This window comes from Orycteropus afer, unplaced genomic scaffold, assembly GCF_000298275.1.
Source record: "Orycteropus afer afer isolate SDZICR_OR568_19922 unplaced genomic scaffold, OryAfe1.0 scaffold00436, whole genome shotgun sequence".
NCBI classification, from domain to species: Eukaryota; Metazoa; Chordata; class Mammalia; order Tubulidentata; family Orycteropodidae; genus Orycteropus; species Orycteropus afer.
The window spans coordinates 2,524,190-2,536,914 of NW_006922023.1; the positions used below are offsets into that span (position 1 = coordinate 2,524,190).

The 12,725-nt window shown below is 38.9% G+C and overlaps 1 protein-coding gene across 1 annotated transcript in view; it reads right to left on the minus strand.

The window, feature by feature from the left end:
* RP1 (RP1 axonemal microtubule associated) overlaps positions 1-12,725 on the minus strand; it is an 874,252-nt gene that overhangs the window by 790,322 nt on the left and 71,205 nt on the right.

Consider the following 12,725-nt stretch of genomic DNA (forward strand, 5'->3'; position numbering starts at 1 on the left):
TTAAAAAAAAAAAGTCATAAAGTAGACTTCATCAAATGAAAAATATTTGCTCTATGACAACAAAAAGGCAAGCTACAGACAGGGAGAATTGCGTGAAAAAACATTCTTTTGAATATCTTGTGCCAAGATTATAGAAAGAAAGAACTCTTACAACTCTAAGATGGCAAACAACCAAAAGAAAATAAGATTTGAACAGACACTATACCACAGAAAACATCTGAATGGCAAATAACCACATGCAAAGATGAGCTGCATCAATAGCCATTGGGGAAATGCAAATTACAACCACAAAGAGATATCATTACACATACACTAGAGAGGTTAAAAGTTAAAAGACTGATAATGACATCTCTGGCATGGGAGATCAGATAGATAGATAGATACGAATAAATACATATCATATATGAATATTCATATTTATGTGAATATAAATATAATACTATTCAGACACAAAGAGAAAAAAACTACTGATTGTTTCATAATTATAGAATATTAGGTAAAACTATAGTTTCTTTTGATGGTAGGACACAACAACAAAGACACCTGGATAAGAGAAAGTCAAGCAGAGACACACAAGTTGCACCTAAGGACAGTGAAACAGCAAGCTGGAACTATAGGAGGCAGTATATGTACAACAAGCATGGTGGAATTAGCTAAGTTTTCCAGGCTTCCTATGAGTTAGGTATTGTGAATAATTCCACAGGTCAAGAAGGAAAGGCTCTCTCTGGGTGTTATGCATCTAGAGACCTAATGTATTATAAACCAGGAGTGTTAAAGGCTCAAAGTTTTTAGTCATTATTTCAAAACTGAGTCAATATAGCACTTATGCAATATATTACAATTGACTTCTTGATGTTGTGTGGTATTTGGATGGCCCATGTGGTGGATAAGACTTACAGGAAATAAGGTAAAAGTCATCCTCGACAGTGAAAAAAAAAAAATTTATTATGAGATTTAAAAGGAGGAAAACAAGTAGATGTATAAGAAACTCATGTAGGTCAAACTGTAACCAAGTTCCCCATTTATAGGCCATTAGCCAGGAAAATAGCAATACTATAGGATAAAAGATGTTGACTGGATATAAAATAGTAATGATAATATTAACAATGATTATGATAGTAATGACTAACATGCTGTTGTTGCCTGTTTTTATGTGCCATTGAGTCGGACCCGACTCATAGCAACCCCTCCTTGGGTTTCCAAGGCAGTATCAGTATGGAAATACATTGCCCAACCTTCCTTCCAAGGAGTGGCTGGTGGGTTTGAACCTCTAGCTTCTGGTTAGCAGTCAAGTGTCTTAGGCACTATGCTAGCAGAGCTCCCAATGACTAACCTATTTTAAAATTTATTTGTTGGTGTTGATGAGAATATACTAAGTAGAACAAACATCAATTCAACAATTTCTACATGTACAATTCAGTGACATTGATCACACTCTTCAAATTGTGCAACTATTCTCACTCTCCTTTTCTGAAGTGTTCTTCTCCCATTTACATAAACTCACTGTCCCCTAAGTTTCCTATCTTAATAGAACAGCACAGATAGCAATAATCTCTACAACATTTCCCTTTAGATGTTGGAGTGTACAGGTGTATGTTGTGACTGAGAACAAGGAGTATATAAGGACCACGCACGAGTAAACAAATAGCAAGTTCAGGAAGAATAATAGAATTCCTAACATCAAAGGAGGAAAAGCAGTAAGTGTCCCATGTCCAATTTGTCAACATCTTAGAAGATGTAGCACATAAGGATGTCTGGAGCAGTGGTCTTTGTGTTCAGAGTGAAGTCATCTCTGGCATGGGTCTAGGGAATCTCTCCCACATAGCAACCCTTTCAGGTTTTAGTGGATTATGCTTTTGTGGCACTATAATTATACATAGATTTTAAGCTATTTGTAAAATTTAAAGGCAACACCAGGAGCGGGAGCTCAATTTTCAATTATCTTTTTATTCAAAAGACTTTGTTGGTACACAGCTGGCACAAGCATTACTGAGATCTTTGATGTCACTGTAAACTAAACAAAGTTGAAGTCCCACTTGATGGTATCTGAATTTAAGTTCCTGATTGTCGAAGGTTTTGTCCAAACAAGCATTGAAAGGGGTTCTTCTGCAAATGGATTTTAAGTCATTTGCTCACCACTTGATATACTACTGGGGCAGAGATGGGAGGGTGGAGAACTGGGACTTCTCTTTACCTTGATTATATTTATAAATACCATATTTCCTCTACAGAGCTTCAGATCAGTTACGGACTTCCTCCATGACAATGGTGTATGGTTTAAGGACTGGAGGCTTAAACTAGGTATGAACTACCACCTTCACGGTGCCACTGCGATATTGTAGGTGTTTTTCCTATAAACCAGAGGATTAGGCTTTTTTGTTACAGCAGAGCTATGAATGAGACACAGTAGGAGTGCTGACTCCACAGCCCAGAAGTTAGCAGGTCTATACCACCATCTACTCCCTATCACTATGCAGACTTCCCAACCTTTTTCCTTCTTTTTCTCCTCTTTTTGGATATTGAATGAGTTCCTGTGGTGTAGTGGGTAAGGCATTTGGCTGGTAACTAAGGTCAGTGGTTCAAAATCCACCAGCTCCTCTGTGACATCTCTCTTCCCAACTCTTCCCAGTCCACTTCTGAGTGGTGGCGGTTAGAGGTTTACTAAAGGGTGCTATAGAGCTTCTCTCTCCGGAGACAGCAAAGTTAGCCTTCTTGTCTGAAGTATCAGTACCTTCACACTTAATAAGTCCCAATTGCCCTGGCTATGGGTCTCTCATTGTTAACTGAGTGACTCTGACAGGTATTCTGGAGGATGCAGGGATGAGATATTCATTCCCTTACCCTCTTTGGATTAAACATTAGGATGCACTAAGGGGCCCAGCTGGGAGCAATATTTACATGATAATAGAAATGAAAAAATCCCAATACTGATTGAATTGAAAATTATAATTTAAAAATCCTCTTGGGAAGAAGAAGAACAGGGAGTGGGTGGTGGAGGATATAAAAAGACAAAATCTAAAACTGAAAGAAAGTAGCAACATTTTTAGAAATTTAGAAGTACATAGAAGAAATAATTAAGAAAATTTCCCTCAGTGGAGAGGGAAATAGAGTCAGAAAGGGGTTTACTTTGTTTTTAATATTTTTCTTTCTATATGAGTTTTAAAAACTAGTCACATATGATAAAAATAGAAATGCAAGTGGAGGGGTTTGCCATTCAAAGAAGTGAAAGTTCTTCTGAGCCTGATACCTGCCAATGCAGGCCCAGTCTCTGATTTTGGCTCTTAATATCCTACAGAAACTAGCAGACTAGCCATCTTCAGAATTTGTCCAATTAGACAATCACTGTGGCATCATTCCTATCCTATTCAAGACCACCATGGGTCAAGACAGTCTTAACAAAGTATTTCACATTACTCCATATATTTCATATCAGCCAGACATTTCATGTTAACGCAATCTGTGGACCAAGGTCCAGGTTATCATGATAACTATGCCCATGATAACTATGCCTGATAGATTACCTAACAAGATATACCAGGCAGAATTCAATATTAACCTCCTGAATTAATGGAGCACCAGACTGAATTCTAATAATGCTAGACTATACCCTCCCCTAGGAGCTCTGGTAGCATAGTGCCTAAGGCACTTGACTGCTCACCAGAAGGCTGGCGGTTCAAACCCACCAGCCACTCCTCGGAAGGAAGGTTGGTCAATCCTACTTCCATAGTGATACTGCCTCGGAAACCCAAGGAGGCGTCGCTATGAGTCAGGGCCGACTCGATGGCAAACAACAACAACAACAACAACATACCCTCCCGTCTGGAAGGGTGAGAAAAGGAATATAGATTATATAGAGGATAGAAGATAGCCCATTCTGTACACTGGTAGATATGAATGGGTGTACAAGAAAAGTGTTTATCAGATTTTTATGCAAAGACACAAAATAATAGATCCAAGGAGATTTTAGTTGATCCAAATCATTCTTCATATTATAACCTAATTTTTTAAAAATGAGACTTCTCATTATGTCTAATAGGCTTATATTTATTTATCTATTTTAATACAAATTAAAATTTGTATTAAAATTGTGATTTGGATAAATGTTCACAGAAAAAATTCATTTTCCATATAGCAGTTCATACAGATTTTGTTTCATGACATTGACTGCAATTCCCCACAAAGGAACAGCTCTCTTCCCACTTTTGTAGTTGCTTCTTCCCTGTGTCCTTCCCTCCCATGCATTCCCCCCACACCCCTTCTCTCAGCTATCTCTCAGTGCAAATACTGCCCTTCTGTTGTCCCATGATTGATCACCCCAAGGAGTCTATCTATCTGATGTAAATGTTCACCCTATATGCCCATCCATTGTTTGGCTGGAAGCCATAGAAGTGAGTTCAGTTCCAGACCTGCAGGGTAACTAAGGGCCATAGTCTCAGGAGTTTCACCAGGCTCTATCAGACCAGCAAATCTGTCTTTTTCTTTCTTTCTTTTTTTTTTTTTAATGATTTTGAGTTTTGTTCCACATTGTTCTCCCATTCTTTACAGGATCTCCTGCACCAATCTCCCTCCAAGTGGTTGACAGTGGTAGCTGGGCACTCTCTAGTTCTTCTGGTCTCATGGTCATATAGGCTGAGGATCACATGGTCTACTAGTCCCTTGGACTAATTCTTTCCACACATCTCTGCTTTTCATCATTCTTCTCTGCTTTGGATGAGAAGAGGCTACCATTGCATCTAGATTGCCACTTGCAAGCTTTTAAGACCTCAGTCACTACTGACCAAAGGAGGTAAAACAATGTTTTTGTGTGTTATGTTATGCCAGTTGGGCTTGATGCCCACTGTGACCATGGCCCCAATCCCAGAAGTCCAACTGCTCACTCTCTCAGGGTGGCTGGATGTGGCCAAGAAACAACCTCAACCTTGTCCCTTGTCAGCTCTACTATACACTCAGACATTCTTACAGCACACACAAATACACTTGTAGAAACATTGTCTGCCAACCATATACATGGTCATGGGCACACTCTCCCCTGCCTACACATACCTAATCATTCAGCATGTCCACCCATCTATCCACCTGTATATCAATGCTAGCCATCACTGCCTACATGCAAAAGGGTTCATTTTTGTTGTTCATACCTCCCATGTACCTCTTTCTATCTTCCTCTTCCTCAACACTACTGTGCTTATCACTCACTTTTGATATATCGCCCTTCCCTTCATCCAAATCAACACTTGTCTCTACCTATCTAGCAGTGTTCCCTCCCCTCCCATCCCATCCCTGGTAACGAACAAAGAAAGTTTCCTTCCAGATATAAACTTTTCCTTGATTTTTTACAATAGTGAACTAATATTTGTCTTTCTGTGATTGATTTATTTCACTCAGCACAATGTCCTGAGTTCATCCACGTTATGTGGTGTTTTGCAGATTCTGCATTATTCTTCAGTGTTGCATAGTATTCTATTGTGTGTATGTACCATAGTTTGGTTATCCATTCTTCTGTTGATGAGCACTTAAGTTGTTTCCATCTCTTTGCTATTGTAAATAGTGCTGTGATGAATATGGGTGTGCATATATGTGTTCTTGTCCTGGCTGTCATTTCTTTAGGACATATACCTAGTAATGCAAATGGTATTTCTAATTCCAACTTTTTAAGGAATCTTAGTAGTGTATATTGAAATGTAAGTCTAAAATAAATTTCAATGCCATATAAATGAGTTAGGATTATTTGTTCTCTTGGATTATCTCCACCACATTCACGGAAATTGTTGTTGTTGTTGTTGTTGTTATGTGCCCTCAAGTCGGACCCGACTCATAGCGACCCCTCCTTTGGGTTTCCCAGGCAGTATCACTACGGAAGTAGATTGCCCCATCTTCCTTCTGAGAAGTGGCTGGTGGGTTTGAACTGCCAGCCTTCTGGTTAGCACTCAAGTGCCTTAGGCACTATGCTACCAGAGCTCCCCATGGAAATTAGTGGGATATATATACATATATGAATTAGCACTTCATACATGAGTGTTCATATATGTGTGAATACAAATATAGTATTTAATGTCAAGAATTTCTCACTAAGCATTATCAGTCCTAATATAATGAATGCTTGTGATATTCATGTTTTTCCATGAATTGAACATCCCAATATAACTTAGTAAGTTATATTGATTAACCTGAGTCTTAACCAGTATCACTTAGCTCTGTACACACCAGTTATTTATCAACATTAATGCTACAAAAGATAAGAACTTATGTTTACAAAAAGAACACAGTTAAGTGATTTTTACTCCATTACCTTTTGTTGTCTTTGTTGTTCCTGTTATTGTTACAGTAATCTCTGTCCACAAATAAGAAAGTAAAAAATGATAAGGAATTGAAAATATATATGCATAGAGAAAAGGCTGATGTCTACATCTGTTAGGAAAAATTCCAGTTTCTAAAATAAGTCACTGTATGTTGCACCTTAGGGAAGTGTTTACTGCTTAGGTCCAGAACTACAGAAAGAAGCTTAATTGCTCTAAACTAACAAACATACCAATATTTGTCTCTGGGGTTTTTATTTTTGTTTTTCTCTCTCTTTTTTTTTACTTTTATTTTGTTGTTCTTGTTGAGAATATACACAGCCAAACATACACTGATTCAACAGCTTTTACATGTACAATTTAGTGACACTGATTATTTTATTCAAGTTGTGCTACTATTCTCATCATTATTTTCTGAGTTGTTCCTCTCCATTAACATAAACTCTCTGCTTAATAAGGTGCCTATTTAAACTTCCAAGTTGATATTGTCACTTTGATTCCATATAACTCGTTCCTGAAAGAGCATAATGCTCAAGGCAGACTTTTTTTTTTTTTTTTTTTACAAGAAAAGCTAAACTACTGTTTGTTTTAAGATGACTTCAGGGGATATGTTTTGACTTTTAAAGATTTTCTCAGGGCATTATTTTTCAAGGTAAATTTAACCCTCATGGCTACAGTAAATCTGGACTCCATGAAAATTTGAAATTCTGTTCTACATTTCCCCCTTTTAATCAATATTCTTCTATAGAGTCTTTGATCAAAATGTTCAGTAATGATAGCCAGGCACTATCCAGTTTTTCTAGTTTCATGGCAGAGGATATAGTTGTTCATGGAGGCAAGTAGCCACACATTCCATTTCCTCCTCTCATTCCTGAATCTCTTTTTTCTTCTATTACTTCAGGTGAATAGAGATCAATTTTTGTGCATTGGATAATGGCTTGCAAGTTTCTAAGTTCCCAGGTACTATGCAATGAACTAGGAGGTACAACAGAAGTACTAACCACATTCTTAGGTCGATCAACTGGGATGTCCCATGAAACCATGACCCTAAACCTCCAAATCAAATTACCAAATCCCATGAGGTTTTTGGTTGTACATACATGTTTTGGTTACCTGGTGCAGCTCTGATGGGAATATACAACAAATGGAATGGCTTGAACAAACAGGAATTTATTCTCTTACAGTTTAGAGGCTTTAAGTCTGAGTTCAAAGTGCCAGGCTCTAGGGGCTGGGTGAAAGCCCCTCAACCTTGGGCTTCTGCCCTGTTTCCTGCTCCTGGCCCACTGAAGCTGGAGGCGTTTCTTCACTCAGCTGCTGGCTGCTGAGGCTGAAAACCCAAGATCGCAAAGTAACAAGGCACAGTCCTGATATTACCAAATCATAGGCAGGCCATTAATTCAAGTCCATTAAAAGTCCCAAGGTTAGCAGAGCAAGGCAGGCTGCTGAACAACTCGGCTACGCTTAGGGTTCAAGCATGCCATAAGCTAGAGACCATTCCCAAAGCTGCTTCTTATATATGGGAAGCAGACCACATCCCTAAAGCAGCTACTCAGCTGCTTGTGGTAGAGCCCACCATGGAGCTGATTGCCAGTCTCCTCATGGGCAATAACTACCACTAGCTGCCCAGCCATTCAACCAGGCCCAGCCAAGTTGACATATAAACTTAACTACCACAATACATAACCTCAAAAGGTAGTATTTTTTGTGTGTCTCATTGTTGTAAATAGATCTATACACAACTTTTGCCACTTCAATTTCTTAACTTACTGAAAGAAATTACAATAATCAGTTGTTCAACCCTACCCTTAATTAGTGGGGTTTTTCCATGACCTTTAACCCCATCCCCCATTTTCACCTCCCTCCTGTCCATGGTAAATACTAATAAACCTTGGTCACTATCCATTTGTCCTTTCTTATCTTTATAGAATTAGGCTGTTAATTTTATAACTTTTTTCTTTTTTAATGTAGGCTTTTATTCTAGAGGTTTTCCTCTGAGTACTCCCTGCACTGCACCCCATAAGTTTTGTTATGCTGTGCTTTCATTTTCATTTAATGCTAGGAAATTTGTGGTTTCTCTTTTGATTTCTTTCTTGACCCACTGGTATTTTAATAGTGTGTTGTTTAATTTCCATATGTTTGTATTTTCCAGTTTTGTTTTTTCTGTTATTGATTTCTAGCTTCACTGCTGTGATCAAGAAAATACTTTCTATGGTTTCAACCTTTTTAAATTACTTAAGACTTGCTTTGTGAGCTAACATGTAGTCTATTCTGGAAAATGAACCATGTGCACTGGAGAGTTGTTGGGTAGAGTGTTCCATAGATGTCTGTGAACTCTAATTGGTTCATAGTGTCCTTCAGGTTCTGTTTCCTTGTTGATCTGCTTTCTAGATGTTCTATCCAATATTGAAAGCAGTGTGTTGAGTGATTATTATTGTGGTGTTATCTACTTCTACCTTCATTCTATCAGTATTTGCTTTATATATTTAGATGCCCTGCTGTTGAATGCATATATGTTTATGTTTTTTAAATCTTGATGAATTAACCCTTATATCACTATATAATGTTCATCTTTACCTCTTCTGACAGATTTTTGTCTTAGTGTCTACTTTGTCTGATAGTAAGATTATCACCTTGGCTCTTTTTTGGTTATCATTTTCATGAAATATTTTTTTCTATCCTTTCGCCTTCAACCTATTTGTGTCCTTTAATCTAAGGTATGTTTGTTGTAAACACCGTATAGTAGGATTATGTTTTATTTTATCAATTCTTCCACTCTCTGCCTTTTGTTTGGAGCTTTTAGTCTATTTAAATTCATTGTCATTATAGATAACAAGTGGCTTACTTCTGCCATTTTGTTATTTGTGCTTTGTGTGTCTTAAGCCTTCTTTTTCTTTGTATGTTTACTACTGCTTTCTTTTGCATTTTCTTAGTTTATTGTAGTGAGCCATTTTGGTTCCCTTCTCCTTTCCTTTATTTTATATCTTTTAGCTATTTTCTTACTGGTTACTATGAATGTTACATTTAAGAGCTTGTACTTATAAAATAGTAGGGTAAATTGGTACTAACTTAACCTCAGTAACATACAATAAATTCTATACCTATACTATTCCTCCCACCTCCCTTTTGTTGTTTTATCACTAATTACATCTTTATATTTCATGTGCCCATAACATCATTTTAGGAGATCTGGCGGTGTAGTGCCTAAGGCAGTTGACTGCTAACCAGAAGGCTGGCAGTTAAAACCCACCAGCCACTCCTCAGAAGGAAGACTGGGAAATCTACTTCTGTAGAGATTTCTTCATGTGTTTCTTGGGCACCTGAATATCCTCTTTGTTGAAATGTCTATTCATGTCTTCTGCCCATTTTTTTTAAATTGGATTGTTTGTCTTTTTGTTGTTGAGAACTGTTGGAGTTTTCTATAAATTCTAGAGATAAGTCCCTTGTCAGATATGCCGCTACTGAATATTTTTTCCCAATCTGTAGGTTCTCATTTTACTCTTTTGGAGAAGTCATTGGAAGCACATAAAAATATAATTTTCAGAAGGCCCCATTCATCTAGTTTATATTCTGCTCTTTGTGCACTTTGGGTTATTCTTGATAGTCTATTCATGCCACATATAATGGCCCCTATAATTGCCTCTAGTTTTTCCTTCAGGAACTTTATAGTTTTCGGTTTCACATTTAAGTCTTTGATCCATCTAGAGTTAGTTATTGCTTATGGTGTGAGGTACAGATCTTATTTCATTTATCTGCAAATGTATATCCAGTTTTGCCAGCACTATCTGTTAAACAGATAATCTCTTCCCCATTTAATGGATTTCAGCCCTTTGTCACAGATCAGTGGACCCATAGGTCAATGGATTTATTTCTTGTTCTTAATTCTATTCAACTGGTCTATGTGTCTCTTGTTGTACCAACACCAGGCAGTTTTGACTACTATAGCTCGTATAGTAGGTTTTGAGATCCTGGAGTGTGAGATCTCCTACTTTGTTCTTCAATAGTGCTTTGCTTATCCAAGGTCTCTTTCCTTTCCATATAAAATTAATGATTGGTTTTTCCATATCTTTAAAGAACGTTGATGGTATCTGGATTGGGATTGCACTGAATGTATAGATTGCTTTGGGTAGTATTGACATTTTCACAGTGTTCAATCTTTCTATCCACAAGCATGGCATGTTCTTCCACTGATGTAGATCTCTTATGTTTTCTTGAAGTAGGGTTTTATAGTTTTCTTTGTACACGTGTTTTGTGTCCCTGGTAAGATTTATTCCCAAGTATTTTATTTCTGTGGTAGTTATTGTAAATGGTATTGATTTCCTTGTTTCTTCGTCAGCCATCTCTTTGCTGGTGTAGAGGAATCCAACTCATTTTTGGATGTTGAGCTTGTATCCTGCCACTATGCTAAATCTCTCAATTAGTTCCAGTAGTTTCTTTGCTGAGTCTCTTGGGTTTTCTATGTATGGGATCATATCATCAGCAAATAGGGATAGTTTGACTTCTTCCTTACCAATTTGGATGCCTTTGATTTCCCTTTCTTGCCTTATTGCCCTGGCTAAGACTTCCAATACAATTTTGAATTTACACCTTCATTCTTGAAGGACAGTTTCACTGGGTATAGTATTCTTGGTTGATAGTTTAATTTTTCCTTTCAGCACTTTGAATATTTCATTCATTGTGTTCTGGCCTCCTATATTTCCAAGGAGAAATGGCAGTTAATCTCATTGAACATTGTGGTAGTTAAGGTTGTTGTCAACCTGACTGGGCCTGGTTGAGTGGCTGTACAGCTGGATATAGTTATTCCCCATAGTGAGATTGGTAATTAACTCCATTGTGGAATCTACTGGAGCAACTGAGTAGTTGTTTTAGGGATGTGGACTGCTTCAAGTATATAAGAAGCAACTTTGAGGAAGGTCCTAGCTTTGTGGCATACTTGGACTCTGCATGTAGCCAAGCCATTTTTCAGCAGCCTGCCATGCCCTACCAATCTTGGGATTTCTTGTGGACTTGAATTTGTGGCCTGCTGTGTTGTTTGGTAACACCAGGACTGTGCCCTTGTACTTGTCAACCTTCAGTTTGTCAACCTCAGCAGCCAGCAGCTGTCTAAGTGAAGAAAAGCTTCCAGCTTCAGTGGGTTGGGAGCAGAAGGCAGAGCTGAAGCCCAAGGTTGAGGTGCTTTCATCCAGCCCCTAGAGTTCAGCACTTTGAACTCAGACTTGAAGCCTCCAAACTTTAAGAGAATAAAGTCCTGTTTGTTCAAACCACCCATTTGTGGTATATTCTTGTGAGAGTGGCACCAGGTAACCAAAACAGAATATGGTACCAAGAGAGTGGGTTGCTGCTCTGACAGATACCTAAAATGTGAAAATGAGTGGAGTGTGTCCTTGACCCAAGACCCCAGCAGAGAGACCCCGGTACGCGGCATGAGAGACAGCAGCAGCAGGGCCAAGAGATCAGCATAAGAGATGTCAGTAGCAGAGCCGAGAGACCAGCAAGAGACAGCAACAGCCTTACCAGCCCATGGAGGAGAAAGCTGGATGCCATTGGGTAGGCAGCTTCCTGGTGGAGTGGGCTGCATTTGGGCATTAATTAGTAGAAGAGACTGTCATAAGATGGAGTAGCAGGTTGGACAGTCCATGGAGCAAGAAAACTAAGTGTCCTTTGGGCAAGAAGATTTCTGGCATAACAGGTTGCCTTTGGGCATTAATTGGCAGAAATGGAAAGACCAAGAAAATTAGAAGCAAAGCTGCTATAGCCTCAAGGGTAGGACCATGGCCTGTGGGGGTGGAACCACCACAGCTTCCTAGATTTCAAAGATTCAGACCTTCACCAACTTGGTACTGGAGTGTAGGGCTGCTCACTCATGTGGGCCAGTAGGATGGAGCCATAGCCACTGCCCAAGAGTGAGGTGGCAGGGCTGCCATGCCCAAGAGGTAAAAGAACAGGGCTGCCATGCCAAGGGGGTGAGGTCACCACTCAAGAACTAGGGGACCGGTGCCACCCAATAAAGGAGATCTGTAAAGATGCCAAGTTGACAAGGGGTGGAATTGTGGTAGTTAAGTTTGTTGTCAACTTGGCTGGGCCTGGTAGAGTGGCTGGGCAGATGGATATAGCTATTCCCCATGATGAGATTGGTAATTAACTCCATTGTGGAATCTACTGGGGGAGTTGAGTAGCTGCTTTAGGGATGCTTCAAGTATATAAGAAGAAACTTTGAGGAAGGTCTCTAGCTTTTTAGCACACTTGAGCCCTGCATGTAGGCAAGTCATTGTTCAGCAGCCTGCTATGTCCTGCCAATCTTGGGACTTCTTGTGGACTTGAATTCGTGGCCTGCTGTGTCATTTGGTAACATTGGGACTATGCCTTTTTACCTATTGACCTTGGGTTTGTCAGCCTCAGCAGCCAATACCTGTCTGAGGGAAGAAAAGCTTC